The sequence below is a fragment of the Sturnus vulgaris genome, chromosome 5, assembly GCF_052056855.1.
Source record: "Sturnus vulgaris isolate bStuVul1 chromosome 5, bStuVul1.hap1, whole genome shotgun sequence".
Classification (NCBI taxonomy): Eukaryota; Metazoa; Chordata; class Aves; order Passeriformes; family Sturnidae; genus Sturnus; species Sturnus vulgaris.
In genome coordinates this window covers 5,846,187-5,871,170 of record NC_142247.1, presented here as the reverse complement: position 1 = coordinate 5,871,170, position 24,984 = coordinate 5,846,187, and the positions used below count along the sequence as shown (strand labels likewise).

General features: G+C 44.2%; 1 long non-coding RNA gene across 1 annotated transcript in view; it reads right to left on the bottom strand.

Moving 5' to 3' along the window:
* The window catches only part of LOC148223519 (uncharacterized), a 107,753-nt gene extending 82,877 nt beyond the window's left edge, over positions 1-24,876 (bottom strand). The window contains exons 1-4 of the long non-coding RNA XR_015803642.1: positions 19,458-24,876; positions 19,189-19,282; positions 18,014-18,189; positions 5,476-8,506 (exon numbers count right to left, since the gene is read on the bottom strand). This is a non-coding gene — a long non-coding RNA (uncharacterized LOC148223519). The remainder of the gene's footprint in view (positions 1-5,475; positions 8,507-18,013; positions 18,190-19,188; positions 19,283-19,457) is intronic.
* Between the last annotated feature and the right edge of the window lie 108 nt (positions 24,877-24,984).

Genomic DNA, 24,984 nt, shown 5'->3' with positions numbered 1-24,984 from the left:
AAGGAAAAAAATTCTGTTTCCATGGAAACATCCGAGGTGGACCAAGCATGGATTAATCAAAATACAATGATGCCTTTTTGCAAGGTAGTAGGAAAAAAATACAGTTTTAAGTGAGCACTGCTGCTCTTTCCTTCCATTCACACTAGAAAGCATGGGAAATTCTCCCCAAATGTCTATGTGGCACACAGTTTAATTAGCACAATAAAAAGTTAGGTTTTCTTATATTCATAATTATCATGTCATTCTGAACTAGAGCCAAGGATATATTAGCACGAAAAAAAGAGAGAGAGTGAAATAAATAATTTAAAATCATATTTACATTCCTTTTTAATTTGCTACTGGTTATATCAAGTGGTTCTTGTTATGTTGAAAAAATTTTAGTTGCTTTTTCTATATTTTTCGTACTGAAGGCTCATTTCTTGGTAGTGAAGGCTCTTTCTGATATTCAAATCCAAGCTGTGGGTTAGGAATTTTTTTGTTATTGTTGAAATGAGTATGCATATTATATCATTCTCAGCTGCCATCATAGAATTTAGCTGTAAGTTCTGCCATTGCCCAGGGATGAACAAAAGACTACATAAAGCCAGCCTGCCTTCATCTATGTTCTCCACAAAGCAAAAAGAAACATGGCTCCATTTTTAACAGAGCACTTCCATTGAAGTGCTTCCTTTGTCTGTTCTTTGTATTAATAAAAGAGACACCTTTTTCTTATGATAGCTGAAGTTATTTTCTAATTACTCTGTTATCAGAAGATATTCAAAAATATTCTGAACGTGTAAGAGCAGCGTACAATAATTACCATCCAACAAATGTCAAATAACTGTAAGCCCTCCATTTGTACACAATGACATGATACTAATGTCAGAGACAAAAAATGCACTTCCACTTCTAATCCTACCTCACAATGAGGCTCCACTATGAAAAATTGCCAGCAATAGCATTGGCAGGGTTCCACTTTTGTGTTTTTCAAAGGTTTGGTAGCAAATTCACACACAGATTTTGTTCCCCTTTATTTTATTACTTTTCAGCAGGCATCTGAGAATCAAGCTGGGTTTTCCATCTCCAGCATCACCATTAGTAATAAAGGCTATGTTGGCCAAATTATGATCACAATAATCTGTGTGTAGCCCCTCTGTTATCGATGGATTTGCTCAGACATTACTGGTGAAGAAGCCCCTGATGGGTAAGTGGCACACGTGGATACCTTGGTGCATAAGGAGGATGAGCCCTACAGGCTCCCACGGGTTTAAATGAAGTAGAAAGCAGCGAATGTTTCATTTCTGTCGTTCAGGCAGGCAGATATGACTCTGAATACTCAACAGCAATGCATGGCAGCAGCACACCCTGAGAAACAGGTGACAGTCAGTCAGTCATTCCTTCTATTGGAGCAAAGTTCATAGCCCTGGCTGGGCAGGTAGAGCTGTGCAGCTGCTTTCAGGGCAGTTTAGGGCCATCCCTCCCCACTGCTCCCGCAGCCATGGGATGTGCAGAAGGCACACAGGGAGCTGCAGGAGCGGCCCCGTCGTCTCAGGCTCAGAGCTTTGCAAGGGTACAGGCACGCAGAGCAGCACAGATGCCCAGGCTGAGGTGCCAGCCGTGGGAGGCAGGGACACATGGAAACACAGCTTCCAGCGGGGAGAAAACACGGCCACATGCCTAGGGCACAGGGAGGAATTAACTCCTAAAGGACTGCCAAGAGACCAGCACACTGCTGCTGTTGGAGGTCGCACTTCAATCCCAGCTGTCGAGCTGGTGTGGAGAGGCACCAGCACCGCTGGCAGGGCAGGAGCAGCACAGCTGGCTGGAGGGACAAACACAAGCCATGTGTCAGGGCAGCGTGGGCTCCACATGGCCAGGTGTGTGCTGAGTGACACCGGGGCTGGGATGTGTGAGAAAAGGTTTGTCAGGGGCCAGGTGAGAGCAGGTTTGGGAGGTTTCCCTGATACCCCTTTAGACACTCTTGCCCTTCCCTCGACATGACTACACCAGTTCACCTCCCCTGGCAGCTGCTCCCTTTCCCACCAGCCTTTCCCCTCTCTGCAGGGGCACTCTGAGCCCTTGGGTGAATGGCTGCACCAGTGAAGTGGAAGGGCTGAGTTCTTCACAGAAGCGACCTCTTTTACCCACCTTTGGCAACATAAGCATGCTTAAAATGGCAGGGTCACTAAGAAGACACAAGGAAAGCCCACAGGTTTCTTTTCCCCCTCACCAGCTCAGCTGATGAAGGTCCCCACCTTACACCAGACAAGCCTATGTCAGCAGGGAAAGGTTAGCTGAAACCACAGTGTTAAGCTCACCAAGCATTTCCTAGCATGACTCCTTCTCCCCCAGGAAATACTGAACTGCCCTGTAAATACCTCTTCAAAACAAAATCATCCCTATGCTGAAGTAAGTATCTTCCAATAAAAATTAAAGTGGCTACGGAAGTAACTTTTTCCTTGCTATCCATGACAGGCTGATACAAGACTTATTTTTTACATGTAGAAACAACTTCCTCCATATTTAACACTAAAAGAACAGGCTTCTTTCTAACACCACATCACACATGCCCGAAGCCCAGAGATGGGGATGAGCTGCCTACCTCACCCGGGTGACAAGGGACATCTAGTGGCATCGTGGCTCCCAGCACCACTGCCCTGCTCAGCCGGCAGGGACAGCAGACACAGCCACCTTATCTGCCCCCACGGTATCCCACCCCACCGCAGGGAAAACTCTGGCTGGTACAGGGAGTGACAGCCCTCTGCCTTCCCCAGCCTCACATCCCACCTCTGTGTGCAGAACTACGTTCCTTCACGTTCCTCTCTCCATCAGGTCTGCTCAGCTTTTTCACTCCTGCTCCCATTAATTTTCCCTAAAAACATAATATATTATACATATAACAATGTGTTTTCAGTAAGAGGCTGGTTGTCTCGGTGGCAAAGGCCTGCTGTGGATAAGAAAGCACGGAGCCTGCTCCCTTTATTCAGAGAAACAAACTGCTTCAGAGGAATAGCTGTCTGTGTGAAAGTAAAACAAATCAGTGCGTGGTTAGAACAAGACTCTTAAAATTACAACCACATCTCCTGGGGAAAAAAATTGTTTAATTGCTTAATTAATTGCTATTAAAAAATAGTAAATAATGGCATTATAACCGGCTTAAGTATTTACATCAGTAATATAAAGTCAAGACATTATCATTGGAACAGACCAGTACACACTGAAAGATGTGGGTTTAGATTAGATAAGAAGAAGAAATTCTTTACTGAGGTTTCAGTTGTACAAGAGGAGTTTTGATCGTCCTGTCTATCAAGGCAGCATCAAAATTCTGCTTTTATTTTTTTCTTTTTGCCTGGTTTAGATTTGCCTATCCAAACCTCAAACACTACATGATTGAAAGAGTAATAGAGGGCTGGAAGCAGTGCTAAACCTGCTGGCTGTCCAAAGCTCTCCAACTTTGATTTAAGAGACCTCTTGTGGATGTGGTCCACCTGTGCCTCAGCCTGGACTTGTCATGTATGTTTAAGAATAGCTGATTTATTAGTTTTCCTTTCGTGTTCTGTTCCAAAAATAATGAAGAACATTTGTGGCTGTGAGGAAGTAAAAAATAGCCTTTTGGGAGATGCAAGAAACCCACAGAAACCCTGACTCATCAAACTCACTTTCAGTTTGTTTGGCTGCCTCTTATCCCTCCTTTTTTTTTTTCCTCTGCAAAATTCCCCTGATCATTTCTCTCAGGTTTATTGCTTTACCCATTCACTGTCTTTATCCATCCTCTGAAAAGCTCTCTTAATTGTTTCCTTTCACACTTTTTTTCTTCCCCAGTTTCCTACTCCCCATATATGTGTCCTCTTAACCCTCACCTCCTGCAAACATTGTAACCCTCTTCTCACAGGAAAAATTTAAAGAGACAAATTTGTCTTTTCCGTTTGCTATTCTTCTTGGGCAAAGAAAAAACACAAACATGAATTATTTTGCTATTAAAACATTTCACTGAAATTCGATTAAAACTACACTTACATGTACAGCTGTAGATTATCTCCTTTTTCTTACCCTCCTCTTTTCTTTTCTTGTCTTTTTTTTTTTTTTCTGAGCAAAAGTCCTGTGTGCTCTCTGTCCAGAAATACATAAATCACCAACTCGTTTTTCCTAGAGCTCATTGTGGCTACAACAATAAGAATGTCCCAAATACAGAGCTGGCAAATTTCTGCCACAACTGGATGATTAAAGAATTTTCAGGGAGCATTTCATGGCACTCCCCTGCTCAGAGCAGAAATCTTCTCCCCTCTTTGAGCAGCCAGCCCTGGGAGATCAGGAGAGACACGGCGCTTTAACCCAACATTAAACAATTAGAAATGTTGCCAGCAAAGGCGTAGTGGTTTAGATTTGCCAATTTCAATATACCCATTTTCTGCTGTGAGATAGGATTAGATTAGGAGCAAACGCAAGGCAAGCCTAAAACTTAAAGGGTGCAAAGAAAACTTTTATTAACAACATAGAGGAATAATAAATTCAGAATAAAACCTTTAGACCACCCCTCCTCCCTTCTCCCACACCCTCTTTTCCTTCTTAACAACAATATACAGAAACACTTCAGCTAGTTACTAAACAGGCTTAGCTGAGCTCAACAGAATATTATTTTGGTATGGAAAGAAGGACCAATAAACTGAGATATTATTGCTAAGTAGCCAGACCGTCAGCAAAGGTGACACTGATGTGTTTTAGGCGGCTCAGAAGGAAGTTTGGGGCTGGCAGGCCAGGTGCAGCAGCCAGCAGCTGGCACTGTTGCTCCACTGGAGAAGCAGCTCTGGGAGTGCAGCCCAGGGACAATGTCCCGAGCATCACCTGCAGACACAGCCGGGGCTCACACTGCCCGCACACCAGCACGCCCACGGGAAGCACACAGTGTGTGCAGACATGTCATGAGAAAGGAGAAAAGATTGCCATCGTGCATACAAATACCACCCTCCATCGCTCAGACACTGCAAGTGCAAATCTAAATCTGCCTGTCAGGACAGCTGGGAAAGCAGTGATGCGCTGCAAAAGAGCCGGGAAATCCAAACTGATGAGTCACAAATGACAAAGTCCTTCACAGAAGCAACAAGGTACTTCCAAACTCAGCCCAAGGCCAGAAAATAGAACTTCCTTCCAAATAAGAGGGACACGAGCCTCTTTCCCAGGGGTTTGCTGTTGGCAGCTGCCCAGAGTAGTGACAGGTGGTGGAGATGAGTGAGGGATGTCACAATGGCAAGACAGCCCTTGCAGAACTTGCTGATATGAATAAAAAGGCTTCGGGTTTTTTTTTCCCATCACACAGCCCTTCAGTACCTCACAAGCCTGGGAAAAGCCACAGAACAGCAAAAGGCAAAATTAAATCTTGCAGCTTTACAACTACCTTACTTGTTCCCCCTGCCTTCTTCCAAAAACAAAACAAAACAAACAACAAAAAAAAAAAACTCAACCAAGCAACCAAACAAAAAAAGCAATTAAACTACTTACACCTGTATAGCAATGACAAGGAGAATCTCACTGGGGAAAAATACGACCTCCATCCACAGAACTGCTCCTCTTGGATTTCAGTACATGTAGTGCATGTCTTAGCAAAAATGTTAAATAAGGAAGAATACCTAAAGAATTAAATAGGAACAAGTTAAACTCAAAGAAATGAAAAGATAATAAATTGGAAACATCCGGGAGGTGAGAAGGAAGGAACTTAAAAAAAACAAACTAAAACGAACCCAACAACATTTCATTGTGAATCCATGGAAAAGGAAACCACTTCAGTACATTCATGGGGAATTTTATCCATCTCCAAGTACAGGAGCATGAAAGCTTGTCTGAAGAAAGAGTCTGAGCTCTGCCTGTGCTCCTTGCTCAGGTGATGACTGGCCTTGAACACACAGGATAGGAAGGCAGAGAAAAGTCTGATCTAAATGGATTATATGGTTAAGGGCAAGAGGTTCTCAGTCTTTCTCATGGTCATTAGTTTGAGGAGGGGAAAAAAAACTTAATGATAGGAGAGAGAGAAAGAAACAAAAAAAGATAAATAATTGTTGAGAAATAGCGAAGAAACACTCAAATAAGTTAATCTGGAGATCTCAAAAGAAAACTGGCAAAGGTGCTAGAGAAGACGTTTTCCAGTGCATTAAAAGAACCATCCAAGAACAAGAAACAGCTTTGTCTAATAATGTGCCACAAGAAAAACTTGACAACAGGAGCAGCAAAATCCTTCCCTGCTGTGATCACAGCAGCAACAATCCCAGAGCACATTCCAGGGGGGCATGTATACACTGCATTTGGTTAAATAGCCTGAAAAATAAGCAATTAGTTCCTTTATATTGAGAAAACGATGCATTTCCTAGACGGAGGAAAAGAAAAGGAGGCAGTTTAGCAATACATTACCATGTCTGCCTGTTGCAATGATCCTCATCAGGGAGGAGCAGCCCTTTGGGAGCTGCACCTGAGTTTCTCTACCTGCTATTGGCACAGCCTCAGAGATAATTTTGCCAGAGTTGTCTTTGTGTGAGTACATTCCTTCAGAGCAAGCTTACCACCAACTGTATAACTTTCACCAAGGCAAATATTTGTAAATTCTAAAATAAAATAGGATTATATTAGTGAACCTCCTTAATCTCCCTTCAATATTTATTTATTGTGTTGTCTTGCATTGCCATCTACAGTTATATACGTTGTCCTTAGTCACAGCACCACATTAGCATCTAGATAAAGGCAATACAGTTTTGTCTCTTTTAGTTTTCCCTGACACCGAGGCCCCAATTATTGTCCAAGGGGAGGTAATATATTACTGCAAAAATCAATGCACAGCAACTGACTTCTGCATGTCTGTGTCCCACATCAGGGTGTCACTGCATTGTCTAAGCCATGAATGTTTTACATATTCTTGGTATTCACATAAAAAAAATTCAAATGACAAGGCTCAAATTCCTTGTGGTTATGTTCTGGGGTCTCCACTTGCAGAGAGAGAGGCAGAATAGAACCCATCAGGCTTGTCAGGAAGACTGCCTCAGTTTCACACCAGTTTTGTGCATTGAAGCCCCACTATCATCACAAGGTTTGCTGCACAGAGACTGGGAGATGAGCTTTGCCTTTGTATCTAGTAATTAAATTTGGCAGTTTCTTTCACAGGGAAAAATGACACAAGACACCTTTAATCTCATTTCTGACTCTGCCCATCACTTTCAAGCAAGCTGCAGCAGTTTTCCTAGTGGAAAAACTAGATGCCTCTAGTTAAAGGGAAAACTGGATCTTCAAATACCGCCACTAGACATCCCTTAGCTTCAGCCAACCAAGCAGAGATGCTCCTGGAGCCTTGATGGCTTCTTCCAGCCACCCTATGCAACATCAGCAGCCAGGGAAGGAGAAAGGACTCTCCAGGGACTCTACAGTCTCACGATTTCTGGACCACATTATTTATGTGCTACAACCACACCCCGTGCTTAGGTGAGACATACCTCAAGTGTTCACAGCTGGCTGAGAAGAATGGGTCCATTCAGTCCTGGCTGAAGCCTTTGCCTCTTTGACAGCCCAGGGAAAGCCACCAAGGTGCATCTTCCTCAATCCTGATGCCAGCAGGTCTAGAAATTTCCTCTGATACCCTAATGAAGAAGTAGAGGTTCAATGTGTGCAAGACAAAGCAGCTGTCAAGGGAGCAATGCCTGGGTATGCTCTGTGTGAATGGCCCTTACCTTTCAGAAGAGAAAATCTTACATTGCCCACATCCTGCCTGTGACATGAGGTTAGATAAAATATGTTTAGGAGGCATGGTCTGGCCTGTAGCCCAGCTGTCTGACCACAGTAACCACACTCTTTCCTTATAAACAGGACACTGTTTCTTCTGGGTATCTGGGATTTGCCAGTTCAGCTTTATTCAGCTCACTAGAATGATTTTGTTGTTGTTGTTGTTGTTGTTAATGAATTTTCAAAAATCAAAACAATGGCTGTGGAACACTTCATTGATTTTTCTGCAGCTTTGGTGTAACGTGAAAAAATCAGCTTGAAGTGGGTTGTTTAGCTACCAGAAAAGGTTCTCAAGGAAACTTCTCTGAGAAATGCAGTCATCTTCTGAGACTGACACTCACTTGCAGCTTATGTCATAGCTCAGAGAACTAAATCATCACCATCACTTCAGGCATTTCAAGCTGAGATAGAAGGACCACTTGAGAGCTGAGGTAAGTTCTGCTCTAGCAGAGTGTCAGGAGAATACAGTTGATGACCCCAGGGAGGATTTTCTTTCTGGTCCCCAGTTAAAGCAACAACCACTAACCTCCTGCCTAATAGTTTTCACTCCTCATCCAATAACCTCTCTGTTTACACTACTCATCATGTAAATTGCCTGGACACTGTTACAAATATTCCATTAAGAATCACCACAAGATCTCCTGCAGTCTTGCTGTGCTCAGGTATTCCATGGTTGACTCTTCCACACCTATAATTGCTCACTCTGACCTGAGTGAGGCTGCAGAATCGCTGCTGCTCCTGCTCTGGATGGATGGCAGAGCACAAGCACCTGCTAAGAAAAAAACAATTTCTTTGCAATAAACCTTCTCAGATTCCTTCCACTCTCACATAGTATCCAAGCCTTGCCACCTGTTCAGTACTATCAGTCAGGACACTCTTAGATGCTTTTAATCTGTCCTGGTATGATTTTCTGTCTTTGGCCAGAAAGGCCTCTGAGTTGCCTTCTGAGGCATGAGTTGGCTTTCTTCTGTTCTCTCAGGAATTCAAACATTCTGCATTAAAGCATACATAAAGTATCCACAATGGAGTTTTTGGGGGGGTTAAAGCAAAAAGTAATAATCTTTAAACCATGTGAAGGGAGGCTCAGAAGAGGTGTAAGGGCCTGTTTTCCAGCAGTAGGGATGAAACAGAGCACCTGGGGTGAGTGGGGACCTTGAACCCTGGACATCCTTGAGGACAGGTCACGAGAGACATTTGTCTGCAGTTGATTCTCCTTCTGAACATGTGCCCCAGCCCCATCACCTGTCTGTGGTACCAAAGAGGGAACAGTCAGGCTCCTCAGATTTAAAATTAGATGTATTCCTCTGGGAACTGACAATAGTACTTAAGGAAGATTCAGAAACTCTCTCTCTTTCAGACCCCAGCTGGGCTTATTTTACAAGGACAACTTTCCAATCTAAAAGGGGGCAGAGCTAAACAATTTCTCTGCCAACTCCACCCTCCATAAGCATATGCCAATCTCTCTTTGGACTTTGTCCCTGAATTGGAAAGGTAACCAGAAAGCATCAGATAAGAAACTGGACATATCAAAATAGTCAAACAAAGCTTGAAGGACTTTGACAATAAACACACATGGAGTGAAGACACTTTCACACAGATTCCTTACTTTGGCGTGTAGGAGGATCTACAGCAGGAATTTCATTTAGGAGAACAAAATACAACACTGAGATCTTTATAGCAATCCCTAGCCACTCTCTCTGGTACTTTTTGTACCACATGTAGACTACAAGCTTACAGGAGTGTCAACTTTTGGGCACCATACCAACAAGGGATGAGTGCAGGAACACCCTGAATGGTAACATAATATAAACAGAGATAAGGGAAGAGGAACAATAGTGAACAAATGCAAATGCACTCTAGTTGACCAGAAAAATCCTGATTTGCTTCCTAGAGAAGCTGTAGAGGCACCTGAACCAAAGTGGCCTCCTGGAGCAGAGTTCAACACAGTGTTAGCCAAAATATGTTGGCTAAATAAATTGAGGAAGAACGTCATCAACATGACAAAGCAAAAGATATCCAGAGAAGGACGACTAAAATGTTCAGTGTAGTCACGCCACTGCAAAAGGCCACTTAAACAAACTAAACGTAAAATGGTTCAGCTGTTTTTGTCTTGTCAGAGAATTCATAGAGCAGTGTTGTGCCAGCCCAGCAAGGTCTGCTCAGGACCTGGGAATCATCTCTGCTCCATCCCCTCAACAAAATAGCCCTTCTGGCAGAAGCTGGGTCAGAGATGCAGTGGTGCTGGTGGAAATGGGCTCAGCTGTCTCAGCCTGTGTCTCTTGGAGGTGATGCAGCTCTGCTGGCTTAGTGTGCCCACAGCACAGCAGTGGGGCTGCTGCCACGTGAAAAATAACAACCCACAGCCACTTACACCAGGTTCCTTTAATGGACTCAATGCACTCCTCAATCAGTCTGTAACCACAGTCTCCTCTGAATTCCCTCCTAAACTGAATATGGTTGGTGTCAGGTCCATCCTTCCTCTTCCTTCCCCTCTCTCAATAATGTCCATGCAAACAAACACACTAGAAATATACACAACTCATTGTTTGTTCAGGGTAATTACTTGAGTTCCACTTCCCAGTGGCATTCCTCAAGGCTGCTAGCTCTTCTTATGGTTAAAATCCAGACTTCCACACTGGTCAGTTCAGAAAGGGTAAAGTTACTGCTTTTCTTCCAGCTATGCAAATTAACTGAATTTGCACCCTGCAAAGCCCAAGCAGGTTTGCAATTGTAGCACTAGCACATGGAAAATGTGCTCAGCTGAGAAGCCTTTCAGCTCTTGGTGTCAGATAATAACTCTTGGACCATGAAAGGAATTATTTTTTTCTTCGACCAGATCTCTCTCCTACCACTTGGATACCAGGCTGTTCTATACTCAAGTATGCAAATCTGAGCAAGCCACCAAAACAAGTGTTAAAAATCTCCCTGGGAATAAAATCACTATTTGTACAAACTCTCACATCCTTCTCCCACCTTCCAAGCAAAGGCTGCTCTTGCAGCTGGTAAGATGAGGCTCTCCTGGTGAGGTGGGAGCGGAAATACGATGGCTTATCGTTACGCACTGTCTTCAGTGTTTTGCTGAGCTAGGAAAGGACAGGACACCAAGCACATTCCATGGCTCTCTGCCAAGCAGGGGCCCAAAGGGTAAACAGAAAGTAATGTGCAGGATGCAAGAGCGCCTTTAAAAAAAAATAAAAGGGGCACCAGATGGTCACTGAAATGATCCACAACAGGGGAATGTGAATGAATATTTCAGGTTCTGTTCTAACACCTTATTAAACATATATGGATGTGTGTCTTAGGAGCAGGCTGCATTCTGGGAGAGCCATGTCAGGCTGAGATTTTGCAAATAATCCATCTCCTCCACAGTCCCTGGTGAAGTCACCACCTCAGCGCCCGGCTGTCCTGCTCCTTCCAGCACTACAGTTGAGCATAATCACCCCAATCATTTTTTTTTCCCTTGATTAAACTGACTTCCAGTGCCATTACAGTCAATTACCACAAGCAGGTTTTGTTGGTTCGCTTTTTAACTGCAGACTCACATAACAGAGCGTGCAAACCCTAACGAAGGGCATTTGTACGCCAGCGAGGGTCGGTACCGCAGTTTAACAGAGAGCAGCTTTGTGAAGGCAGAACAAGGCTACTGCAGTGTGCTCTGGGGCTTTTACTTCCTATGGCCAGTGCCAGATCTCTGTTCCCTGTTAATGAACAGCTGCTGTTCATTCAGCCATCGAGGTGGCCCGGTGGGACAATCCAGAGGGGACGCACCCGCATGCAAAGCCTCCCCTCTTATCTGAACGCCCGGCCACCCATGCATAACACAAAACTCAGGGAGGCATACAGCATCCCTTAGGTTTCATGCTCAGTTCAAAGGCAGAGTGGGCAAGCAAATTTCAGAGAAATTAGCTCTCTTAGAGCTGAGAGGTGACCATTACAAAAGCTGTGTCCCTTCAATCAGCAATTCCAGAAGAGCTTTTGGGCTATTATGAGGAGTCCTCATCTGGTAGGACACAAAATGTCACTTTCCCTTACAACAACCTGAAGTTCCTGTGATTTTCATTCAGTGTGAACAGACTATTAATTACTTAATAGAAATATGTTTCTAAAATTTGAACATTGAAATGAAATTTCAAATGCCAGAAATTTCTGTGCTCCCATCCTTGAATTTCTGTACAGAGAAGCATGCTTTTGTTCTCTAAGAGGTCACAGGCTAAAGTCTTGGGAGCTGCTATAAGGCACCACACACTGATATAATAGGAAGGAGCCTGAGTGCACTGAGGCACAGAGACTGCCTGGGGTTCACTTTGAAAAACCAGGTCCAGGAAAAATCTTTTCCTCTTCACCTTTCTGGAAAGGTACCAAAGTTTACCAAGCTTTGTCTACCATTATTTTCTGCAAGTTTGAACATTATATCATGCATTTTTGGAGGAGATATGAAAATTATATATTAATTGCATCCTGCTCTTAATTGTTTTTCTTAAGCTAAAATAACACAAAGGTCAAACAAAACAAAGCAAAACCAAACCAAAACAAACTAAAAACTCACTTCATGTTGAAATAAGAGTCCAGGCACAGGCACTAGTTTACTGGAAACCTACTTAAACACACAGTTTCAATTAAAAGGGGGTAGATCTTTTATTACATAAGCCTCGAGAGATAGCCGTGCCTAGGAATGGTGATGGGGACAGGGGGTTGAAGGCCAGTCCAAGAAAAATCTAGCCATGTGACCACATAACCTTTTGGGCTGTCCTTTTCTTCCCTGCCATCCTGTCTGGGAACCTGGCTGGCTCCCTAAGCACACGTAAAGAGTGAGCCATGCTCCCAGCTGGTGTGCTGCAGCTACACTGGCCTCACGACAGCCTCAGTCAAACCCCCCTTATCTTTTTTCTCTCTCCCTTAAAAAAGCAAATAAAACCTCTCAGGCCTCTCCATTTGCCAAGCAGAAATGAGGCAGAAACCCCAAACAGAAACATTGCCACGAACTAGATTATTTACAGGCTCAGGAGAGAGAAATGCAAATACATACATGGCAATTGCTATATCCCTTTAGTTTCTATTTTCTCACCTTTTTGTTTTGGCACAAGAAATAGCATGTGACAGTAAGGTCAGGGTATCTCTGGTTACAGCAATGCCTAAGAAGCGTTGTTCTGGTAAAATGACACCATGCACAAGCCACATTATATAAAAAGTGAAGGAGGCACAGGCATGGCATATAAAGCACTTCAGACACCACACTGAAATGACGTGACCACTGCTACAGGTCCTGCCCAAAAAGCAGAATCTTAGCCCATGCTGAACCTAGCACTGCCACGGCAAAACAATTAGGGATAGCTGGAGAGGCACTTCTGGAGCTGCTGACCTCATACAGCCTGGGTCCCTATGCAGACCTGACCTCTCCTACTGTATTGCACAGACCTCTAGTCTGGGCAGATAATGTGAACAGAACTAGGCAGCACTGTCAACACCAACCACAGGGTAGGGGGAGAGTGAGTAGGATGTCCTCACCCAAAAGCTTGTGAGGCAACCACTCCTCCCACTCTGCACAGCACTCCTGCAAGTGCCACACAGTAAACAGCTGCTTTGGTTTCTGCAGGTGTCTGTACAAGATTTCCCATCCTCAGAGTGTCCCTCCCTCCTCTTTTCTGTTTGGTTTGAGTGCTCAAACTACCGATTTTCACCTGGTTCCAAAAAATCAGTTAAAAAAAAAACAGTAAAAAAAATCAGTGTAGGTTGGGTAAATTTCTGGAGGCTCCCCAGAAGGTTAATAAACTTTTCACTAAGCTGGCCAGAGCTTCAATTTTCTACCACAGAGCCTGAAAACAATTTGTCTGCTTTCCCGTTTCATCAGGAGGCTATTGCACAGCTCTTACATTGATATTTCAGCAAGGACCTTTTGAAGCTACTGATTGGCATGCCTTTTCTGTTTATTTTCTAATAAAAAAGAATCATATGCACTAAGCTTTCTAAAAAGCAACTGTGCCGGCACTCAGCCACAGAGGAAAGTACTGCAAAAGCCCCTGATGCTTTTACTTAGCAATAAATTCAGACAGCTTTGTTTACAAATGGGACTGGCCTTTCATTTATCTAACTTTTTAAAGAAAATCTGGGAAAATTTATTAGTCCAGAGTCAAATATATTCTCTGAGCAACAAACAGGCCTCTGATCCCTTTTACTTACATCCAGACATTTCAAAAGCAGTTCAGGAGACATTTTCCAGTTTTCATTTAGTGAAGGCTTATCATGGTTTATACACTGATGCTGTTCCTATTAAAATTAACTACATCCTCACCAGTATCTCTAGGAGAAAAAGTCAAAAAGAGTGCTCAAATCTATGTGCTCCTACCAAAAATCTCAGCTTTTTCCTTCACAACTTAGATTCTCCCTGGACCCACAAATCAAGTTTCCATAGTATCACTACAGAAAAAAAGTGCAAGACTTCACCAAAACCCCTCCAAAAATCCCAATTTGCCTTCCCCCCCCCACCCCTTTTCAATGCAAACTTTGAACTATACTTGTGCAAAAGATCAGAAAAAGTTGCTTAGAGGTACAATCAAATGAGAAGCATCTTCTTCAAATCTTATTTGCACTCTTGCAAGTGTTGGGAAGGATTTTATGGGATCTTTTTCTCAGAAGAAGGACATGAGTGGCTGTAATTTCCCACCCCCAAGGAAAGTCAGGCTGGTAAGAAGCAGGATGAGCTTTGGCAGTCACAGGGATGACAGCACTGGAGGAGAACATGAAGGAGAAAATTTAATTATTTTTTGTGACACATTTCAGCAAAGGCTTGAACTTCTGTCTCCTACATCGCACTCGGGTGCACTCCTCCCGTGATTAAGTAAATCACTATTTGTTTTCTCATTTTTCTTCTCACTTTCTACATCTTTAAACACTGGTCAGGAGGAGAGCAGCCCCAGCCAGCGAGTTCACAGAGGCAGAGTCTTCAGGTCTACATCCAGGTCCAGCTGAGCTGAGGCTTGAAGTCAGTTGTCCCCTCACCTCCCTCCCATGCAGACAGGTTTTTATCTCCTGAAATCTCCCCTCCTCAGGTTTCTTCTCGCCATCATTTACAAAACTCTCCTTTTGCTTTGATGAATAATGAAAACCAGACTTGCCAATCCTCACTTCTTCATGAGGAAATCCTCCATCACCATGTTCTGCCAATCCCAATTGTTGCCTTATTAACACAAAAGTATTCAAGGGTACAGCAAGGGTACAGTCTGTCTCACCAGTACTGGAAATTTAGGTAGGAATTGTGGAGCAAGGACACAACATGCACACAATGAGGATGTAGATGAGTAGAAAATATGGGCTATCAAGATTTATACAAATGTGTTTCTATAGTACAGATGATGATTTCTGCAGAACAGAGAATATTTCAAAAAAAAATAAATTGTCCTGAAAAGAAAAATAAATGGAAAAAGTACAAATAGGAGAAGGAGACAAAATGAAGAAATTTGTAAAAGAAAGGGATTTTTAAAATACAATGATGGGGCAGGCTATAGTGAATTTAAATACCAGCCTGCAATAAACTCCGTGTAACATGATCCCTGAACACAGCCCAGCTCTTAGGGAGGTTTCAGCTACACTTTCCAGGCATATCTCTTCGACCTTGTCTCTGTCACATAAACGAACTGAAATGAACATATGTTTTTAAGTTTGTTTCTAAAATAACCAGACCGAAGCAGAAATACTGCACTGCCCACACTAATTCTCCCCCCACCTTCCTCAGGGGAGAGAACGGAGAAAAACCATGCGTGTTAGTCACATCAGATGAAGTGCTACAGTGATGAAGATTTATACAAAACAGAGACAAAAAAAGCCTGTCAGGTCCCAGCTGCGGGTGAGCAATGAGCTGTGAGACCAGGAAGGTGACATTGTGCCAAGGCCTGCTCACCTCCAGCCTTTGGGCTCCCCAAAGTGCACACAGCAGCCCTGCAAGCATGCAGGAAATCACCAGGCACTCTGCAGGGATGTGTCAGCCTTCTGCAAGATGCAGAGCTGGGGATGTGCACCAAGAGCACCCTGGAAATGGATTGGGCAGGGGGAAAAGGTTTTGCTGCCCCAGCCTCTGCTGCCCTTTCACAGACAGAGGTAGATCCCATCCAAGGCACTATAGGGAACAAAGAGATGCTTTTGCCTCTCGGAGGATGAGGATGCTACAACAGGCCAAGATGTGCCCTGACAGGCTCATATTTAAAGATCGAGGATCCTGAAGTTTTAATCATAGTGACAACTGAAAAGGAGTCACCCCTGGTATGCAAAAGGCTGGTGGATGAAGGGATAGGGAGCAGCCCTGAGGAGGACTTCGGGCTCCTGGAGGATGAAAGGCTGGATGTGACCCAGCAGTGTGAGCTTGCAGCCCAGAAACCCAAGTGCATCCTGAGCTCCATCAAAAATTCATATTTCTCACATGACTGAAAGTACAAAACTACCTAGGAAAGCAAACTGTGACTGCATCTGCCTCCACCCATCTCCTTTCTACCCTGGACACTGAGCCCTGCAGATCCTTTTCCTGTCATGGGCTGCTTACTCCTTGAAATGTAGGCTGAGTGTTCTCCATGGGAAAGAAAGGACATTTTACACTTTACAATAAAGGGAACTATATACCTGAAATGGAAGCTTGGTTTTTAATGAAATTCAAGAATCCAGACATATGGATTTTCTAATAATGAATATTACACTCGCAAAAGGTCTCATTTCTCTGTTTGGAGACTTGAGGGTTTGAAGAAAGCCTTATCTGAAAAACACATCATCAAATTGGTAGGAAAACCCAAACCCTCCAGTCTAAAATGTCACTTCATGAGACTTCAGTTAAAACTTAAAATATTCTGTAAATGAAAGAAGATAGGAAGAATGAATTCTGCTTTGAATAATTTTATTCCTTGTCTGCCCACAATAGTGCTGTGCATAACTAGTTGAATTTCTGTCACAGTATTGGCTCAGCATCAGCAGAGAATATATAGCAATTTACTTCTCAAATGGTTAAAAATTTCAGAATCTAGCACTTCAAAGGCACTTTGACTACAATGGAAAAAATTTACTTTGTAAAGTCCTAGAAAGTTCAAATTGGCAATGTCTCTTTAATTGGCTTTAAAACATTTAATAAAAGTTTTATGATACAGTCCTACCCTACAGCCACCATTAATCCCATATGGCTGTGAGAGATACCACACAGCCTACGAAAGCTGGAAGAGAACATTTTGTTTTGTGTCCCATCTATTAGTGTTTACTAAACTAATTACAGAAGATTTAACAAATCTTCTCAGAAAAAGAAGCTGCTGCAATCTCCCCTTTCTTGTTATGACAGGCAGTCTCATGACTTATTCTGGGTTCTAGCCTCAGCTCTGCCCCAACAGTTCTTCCAGTCTTATGCAAACAAGGAATCCTTCACTTTTTTCTATTTCCTAATCCCAAACTGGATCATCACCATTTGATTTGCAGGGATGCTACACAGTACCTTGGAGAGAGGAGGTTAACATCATGTTGCCTCATTGCACAAGATGACAGAAGGCATGGAAAAGGGGTAGGGCAGAAGAATGAGACTTTCATAAAATGTAGATATTTAGGGCACAGGCTGGAGTAAACCTGACAATGGAGTTTGAAAGGCAAGGAGGCATGGAAGGTGGTATGGAAGTGATAGTTGGTAGAGCTTGGCAGAATATGATTAGCATGTCTCACAATACATCAGGAGGTTTCTCAATCTGCCAATGTACATGCAAACATCAAAATTTCAGTGGCAATTTGGGAAAAGAAAAGCAGAAGATGAAAAAAAAATCTCCCTGCAAAGCAGACATAAGAAATGGCCACTGCAAATGGAGAGCCCACTGAGAAGAAAAACCCACCCTGTGGTCTGTGTGCAGCACCTTGGTAAGAAATGTGGAATGAAGAGCTGAACACAGCTGTAAATCCCACCAGCCCTGATAGAACCTCTGCTCATAAAGCACAGGCACTCAAGGGGGCTTCACATCTTTTGGCAGCACCACTCTGCTCCCACCAGCACTGCCCTGGGCTGCCAGCTCCAGGACAAGGACTAACACAGGCAAAGATGAGCTTATCTGTCCTTTTAGAGCACTCTGGCACAATTTAAAAAGTATGCAGGCAGGCTAAAACGCATCAATGTGATATTTTAAAGCCTACTCTTCTAAATTCTCTGTTCCTTTTGACACAGAGCATTGCCCACTAGCAGGTGGCACCAGCAAAACCTACAATACCATCTGTTTTTAAAGCATCCATGGGAAATATCTGCAAGCAAACAAACAAGCAGGAGCTCAGATTTTACCTGTGGGTTTCTCTTTACAAGCTAATCGTTTCCTCCTCATGACACTGGCTCCTGCCCAAGTGAGATGTGCTTCAAAGGGAGAGATTCCCCAGTAGAGACTTGAAGCTGGAAGTGCTGTGACCAAAGGAGACTGACCACTTTGGGAGCCTCATCTCCAAGCCTGTGTTGCTTTCATCCTTTTGAATAGTAAAAGATAGAGAAAAGAGATTGCAAGTGCCTGCTCCCTGTTAATTTATCGTGCAACCGTTTGACATGTGGTGAGCTGTATGAAAATGATGTGTGTTTTTCATGCTGTCTCGACTGCAAGAAGATGCTGGTGCAGTCCTGCTGCAATTAGTCACTTCTGTCAGCTTGTTGCTGGAGGCAAGGAAAGAAACAATGTGCCAGTGAGGCTCCTAAAGCAGGTAACATGGAAAACAGCTGTTTACCCAGTGCACAGAAGTAAAATGATCATTCATCAGAGCTGAACTAAGAGCGCCTGTACAGCCCTGAGATAGACCCAAGGGAGCTGTGAGAGGTTACATGTCAAGTAAACATGGGATTTGGCAGGAATAGTGGTGGTGCACTGAGGTGAACCCCTGACCAAGTTCTACATTAAAAAGAGGCAAGAGAAATCTCACGTTTTTGGAACATGCTAAGATCTGGCAATGAGTCTAACTCTGTCCCAAGAGCCTGATTCAAAGTAAGGGACTCTCAGTGAGTCCCTCCCCCTCAAGCAGGAGTTTAAAAACCCCAAACCTCAAACTCTAAAAACACCTTAGTTGCATGGTACAGGCAGTATCCTCCCACAGTAGCTGTCCCTATTCTGGGTGAGGAAGAGAGGTTACACAGAGGGAGCCACCCCCACTGCTCCCTCGGGAAGCAGGAGGGACTGTGAACACACAATCAGCTCTTCCCAAGCTGCCCCTTCTGCCACAGCTCACCCAGCCCCGGGTGCAGCACACACGGTATCTCCCACCCAGCATCAGGTGGATGGTGTGCTGGAAATCATCACGACAGGGCTTAGATTCACAGGATGCCAAAAGAAAGGGGTTTATACTGGACAGGATCAAATAGCAGGCCAGACTAACTGAGGTGAGATATGAGGACACTTACTCAGGGCCAAAGGTTAGTGCCTCCCCACATGACAAGGGTCGGTATCTGAGGAATCCAGAGGCCACCATGCAGCTACTGACCTTTGGCTGAGGATCTGAGAGGCAGGGCTCAGCAGCTCCCAGGTCGGTCATGTGCCAGAGCAGACAGTCAGGAGTGAAAACTAAGACACTGTTGCTAGAAGAAAGTGATAAATCAGTAAACAGAGTGTCAGGGGGAGGAAATAAGCTGGCTTCTGGCTCAGTTGCTGCAAGCCTTACTAACACCCAACTCAAGCATGAAGACAGAGCCCAAGAGAGAGCAGGCTCATGAGACAGTGCCTGTATAAATGACACTGGTAAGGGAGGATTACCTTTCCAAAGGATTAGGAGGATTACTTTTTCAAACTGAGCATCTCTGTCCCAGCAGTTTCTGATCTTCCAAAGGAGCTCCTCAGCCTCCAGAGGGATTTTCAGCCCATAAATAACACTCCTTGGGTGCTAATGGAGCAACTCAGCTCCTGCAGTGGACACCAAAAGGGAAAAGGGTGCATTTTAGGGGTTGTACTGCAAGTGCTGGCTGCTCTCCTGCTGTGCCATGGGAAACATGGTGGTGGTGTATAAACAGCCTGGCTAATTTGGCTCTCGTGTTGTGAGATTTTGCTTGCTCTACTCTCTGTGCGGCTGTTGCTTCTAGTACAGCATTCACCACAGCTTTACTCAGTGACTACAACCCAAACCAGAGGGAGGTTAGACTGCTGAGCAGGCTCTGGCTATTTGTACAGTCACCCCCCCAGGAGGAGCACCCCACAGCACCCAGCACAAGGGCTGTGGTGGTGGCATTCCAGGAGATGCCACAGTCCGGACCTCTGCGCCTGTCCCAAGGTGGCACAGGGACAGGGACAGACCAGGATGGCCACTGGAGGCTGGTCCCTGGGAAGTCCCTGTGCCTTGGTGCAGTGTGAGCACATCCACACAGCCACAGGAGTGGTGGAAGCATAATCTGGAGCAGCTGCTGGCATTCTTCCTGTACCCCAGGAGCGATCAAAGGCTTGCAGTGGCTTCACTTTTCCAATGTTACTAGAAGCAATGGAACAGCATCAAGGATACATTGGAATTTCCCTTTTATCACAGCTGTAGCCACAGAGCATTTATAGGAAGCAGAAGGGATAAGTGACCCAGCCATCAAGTATTTTCGTAAATCTCTCCAGAGGCACAAGTGGTAGGCACATTTTCTCCCTGTCCTCATCCTCTCCTTAGGGATCCAGCAGAAGTGCTGTACCAGTGCTGGAGAAGTCAGGCCAGGTGAGGTCTTTGGAGGACAGATTCTGCTTTGCAGGACTTGCAGTGAAGAGTTTCACTAAAAGTGTACATATATCATATTCCCATCACTGCCAAGCTGTAAGTCTTGAAAGTTTGAAAGCAATCTTTGGTCTTTCAAAGAAGAATTTACCAAGAACTAGTCCTTAGCAGACATAAAAGTTACTGAAATTAAAAAAAGAGAATGTCACTTAAGCGTTTTATTGTTTGCCAAGTAGTTTACACGCACCAGTGGGAGCTAGTGAAAAAAAGGTGTTTGCATAAAAACTTCCAGGAATGCCCATTACATCACACTTCCCAACGAAGCCCAGGCTGTTATCCTGGCAGTGACCAGCCTCACTGAGCAAAAAAAATCACCAAGATCACAAATGCTTCCCTATGAGGAATCCCTTGGTCACTAAATGAAGGAATCATGCAGGCAGTGTATGGTACTGCTCATCTCAGCAGGTGCCCTTGGGAAGGATATTGGGATATATGTGATGATTATTGTGATAATCTGTGAAAACAGAATAAAAAGATGCTACAGATTTATTTTTTTTTTTAAACAGAGAAGTGTTCTCCAGTTCAGCTTATATCACTTGTGGGAGAAATAGCAAGAACTAAAAAAGCAATCTCACTTCATCTATAGGCCCTCGACTAAGCATACACAGACCTTATTTCATAGAGTTTAAAAATGAAGCTAGAAGTTTTCCTTTATATGTTAGTTTATTATAGGTAATGGCAAAATAGGAAATAAATATTAGTCCTGACACATGCTACCAAAATCTCTAAGCTAAATAGATGAAAATACCTTAGTAGATATCCCACATGCAGAACGGACACATGCTATTTTATGTGAGTTATTAAAGGACTAGGCTGAAAATATGCAGACTTTAAGACCGTGTTTTAAGAAATTTTAACTAAAAACACATGCAGAGTATGCATTCTAGCAGATAATTACACAGAGTGGAGCACGACTCATAGAGAAAATAGAAACTGTGGCAACATGCACTTTTTATCTAACAAATACAAGTATTATAAAAGTATTTTCAATTTCCCTTTTTTAAAAAAGCTCATTTTTAGGCACTACAGGTCACTCACCTCTAGAATCTCACTGAACTAACCTACAATGTGTAAGCACACCTAGATCAAGAAGATTCAGGAATATACTATTCTTAATGTGTCCTCTTGTCCAAAAAGAAAAAAAAAGAGGGGGGGGAGGGAGGGGGCAACCCATGAATGTCTAAGGAAACATGAAATCTAAATGATGACAAGGCCAGTCCTTCTCAATCAATGACTCTTTCTCCTTCCTTCCAAGAACTGGGGATTCTATATTTAAAGGCCTCACACTTTTTCTCCTGTTCCCAGGGTACTTAGCAATTTGAGATAAAATGAGTAAAAAGGATCTTTAAAAGATCCCTGACCAGTTTTGCCCAGGTAAGGAGGCCGTTAAGTACTTTCTTTACCTGAGATTTCAGCAAGTTTTTAACAGCAAGAATCCTCAAATGTCTGACCCACTTTTCCTGCAAAAAACTTAGATCTAATTTTTCTCTTTATTTTTTTTTTTAATGTACTTTATTTGTGTGGAGATTCAGGGGGTGGGGAACAGAACACATATAAGATGCTGCTTTTGAAATCCCAGCTCTTTACTTAGGTCTGAGATGACTAATGCAATTCTAAAACCCTGTACCATCAACACATGAATCACAAACCTACCTTAGTTACTTCTGAAGGTGTTTTTGTGTGATTTAAGAACTTCACTAGAAAGGGCAAACTTGTGTTGATAGGATGGCAGCACTCATTACTTGGCTAGTCAGGCCAGGCTGAAACTTCATTGTTTTTGTTTCCTAGAGAAAGAACGGAGATCACATCTGCATTTTATAAAAGCTCCTGAATTGTTACTGATCGACAACGAGCAGCAGCCAATGCTTTGCCGCTAGAAACTTGCATTGTTTTGCAGTCAGAGCTGCTCGATACTGTGTCCTCGTAAAAAAGTCTGGTTAAGCCATTTAAGCTCTGAAACTGAGAACTGCGCTCCCCTGAACAGCTAACAGAAATGATTGCTAACAAGAATTACACGTGACAGGCTCCAGGCTCCATTATTCAGCTTCCTTTGTTCTTTAAAGGATATTCATTATCAACTGAAAACCTGCTAGTATTTCTAGCTTCTATGAAGTAAGTTTTTTCTTAGTTAGTAACTTGGATGTAAAGGGGGAAAAATGCATTTTCTTATCTGTTTTATGGGGTTTAATACAAAATCTGCCAAGGCACTGGAACAGTAGGGTAGGGTGCTAAAGGAGCTATGGGACTTTAAAAGTCTCATGTTTAAGAGGTGTTCACACTATTTGCTGTCAGTTAAGGTGCAGGAGTGGAGGGAAGGACTTGTAAAACCCTCTGCCTCTCTCCAATTTCTCGGGCAAGCACTTTGGCTTGTTTTGTAAGGACAGACTTGCAGTGAAGCTGGAAACGAGGTGACTTTTGCCTGTTACCTTGATGAGTGCAGGGGGCTCATGCCTGTGGCAGGGCAGGAATGCTGGTGTGGCTGGCTTGCCTCGTGGGTGATGGACCACTTCGTCTGCCTGTTCCTAGAAGCACAAGTCCTTCCCCTGCCCGAGCTCCCCGTTCTGTGAATTATGACAAGTCCATCAATCCTTCCTTCACAGTTGTCGTTGAAGGCTATCACGTATCAGGCTCGTGTCTCCTGCCAGAGAGGCTCCTTGCACTTGCTTTTCTCCCCAGGACAGGCACCACAGACACAGCCGTGCTGTGCTTAGCTCGACATCACGCGCAGCCCCGGGCACGCGTTGCTCTCTTGCCAGAGCACATGAGTAAACTGGATGTGCTCCGAGCCCAAAGCAAATGAGCCAAAACTGTGCCTTAAAATTCCCCAAAAGATGCTGGATTGAGGGCAAATACGGTTGTGGAGTAGACTTGGAGCATAGAAGTTAAGGAATGGGAATCAGTTGCTGGGCAGCAGAGCCTCTTCATGGAATGCTAGCATGGGACTGGAAACAAGAAGGTCTCTGCATGTCCTCTGCCACATCAGACTCTTCTCTGCTCACCCCATTTCCATCTCTCCATGTGTTCGCTCCTCTGTTGGAAATACAATAGAATGATGGCTATAGCTAAGACATGCAGCTGGCATCGACTTGTCCTCCTATGGGGCATGCTTGGCACAGAGAGAGGAGACCAGAGCTGCTCCTGTAGTGACAAAGTGGAAATCAGTTATATGGGAGCAACAGGGAGGCATGGAGGCGGTCACTGGTTTTCCTCCCTCCTGCAGGTACCCACAGCTCGCAGCAGCACACAGACAGGGTCTAGCAGGATGAGCCTGCCCACAGTAACTACAGCCAGGCTGCAGTTTGCCTCAGCTTACTCCCCTTGAGATGGAACCCAGCCACCCCTACAAGCAGCTCTTTGCACTGTGCTGTCCAGGTAAAGCACAAGCTCTCAGAAAACCTCTGTCACACTCAGTCCTCTTTCCAAGGAGCATTTTATAGACACCACAGCACCTTTGTCCTGCAGGACATCCTAACTATCTAGAAATGTTTAGGTTGGGATCTAGTTGGCTTGCACTTTGTCCTGAAATTCTTGGAATATTCCTAAGTGTGGAAGTGGCACTTTTCCCATCTTCTTAGGAGACCCTTGCAGGTATCTAACCAGTAACACTAAGAGTCTTGTGGTAGGGTATTCTCCAGATAGGTTCCCAGCCCTAGCAGCAACTAACCCTTTACCCAAATGAATACTAGTACACACATGTTGATTTCAAGAACTACAGAGATAACTTATCATGATAGATCCATTAACCCCTCTTGGAATTGCATAACCTGTTGAACTATTACCCTGCACAGAAAGCCAAGTGGGGTATTCGAGGAGATAAAATAATCTGCCAGGCAAAGACCATTGTTATATCTAAGGAATAATGTTCCTCGAGGGCTTAATTTCAGGTTGATCTAGGAAGATATAAAAGGCCGTGCACTTCCAGATTAAATGGGGAGAACTCCACATAGATGTCACAAAGCAGGTGGCTCAGGACAGCGTACACCTGCAGAGTGGTGTAAAAGCATGGCCCCGAGTGTTTTATGAGGACCAGGAAAGACAGTAAGAGCTGTGTGATGAATTTCTCGAAGGATATGGTCTCCTTCTGGGCTATCAGCATTAGGAAATACATACATTTTTCCACTGTGGAGCAGAACCAGACCGTGAGGAACTTGAGCCCATTCACTGTAATTTGGGACTCACAGTGAGGCAGAGAAACTACTCACTAGTCCGGGATTTCCTTCCTTCCCCCCTCGCCTTTACAGTGGTGGGTCTCAAGGAGAGGTGCGAACTGTTCTACACCTCTGCGGGGAAATTTCCAAGACCGGACACTCTAAACCACGGGAAGCCGGTGCCTTGCTGCCGGCAGCTCCGAGTAGGGCAGCAACGTCCCAAGCCGCTCAAGGTGCTGGTGGCCCACGGGCCCGCCTTGAGGCTGGCACGGAGCAGCGTTTCCCGAGCGCGCAGCCTTTCCGCGGGGGTCGCGGCGGGGCCGGCGCTGCGCGGGGCGGTGCGCGGGGAGCCGGTGGCCGCGGGGCCGGGGCGGGGCCGGGGCGGTGCGCG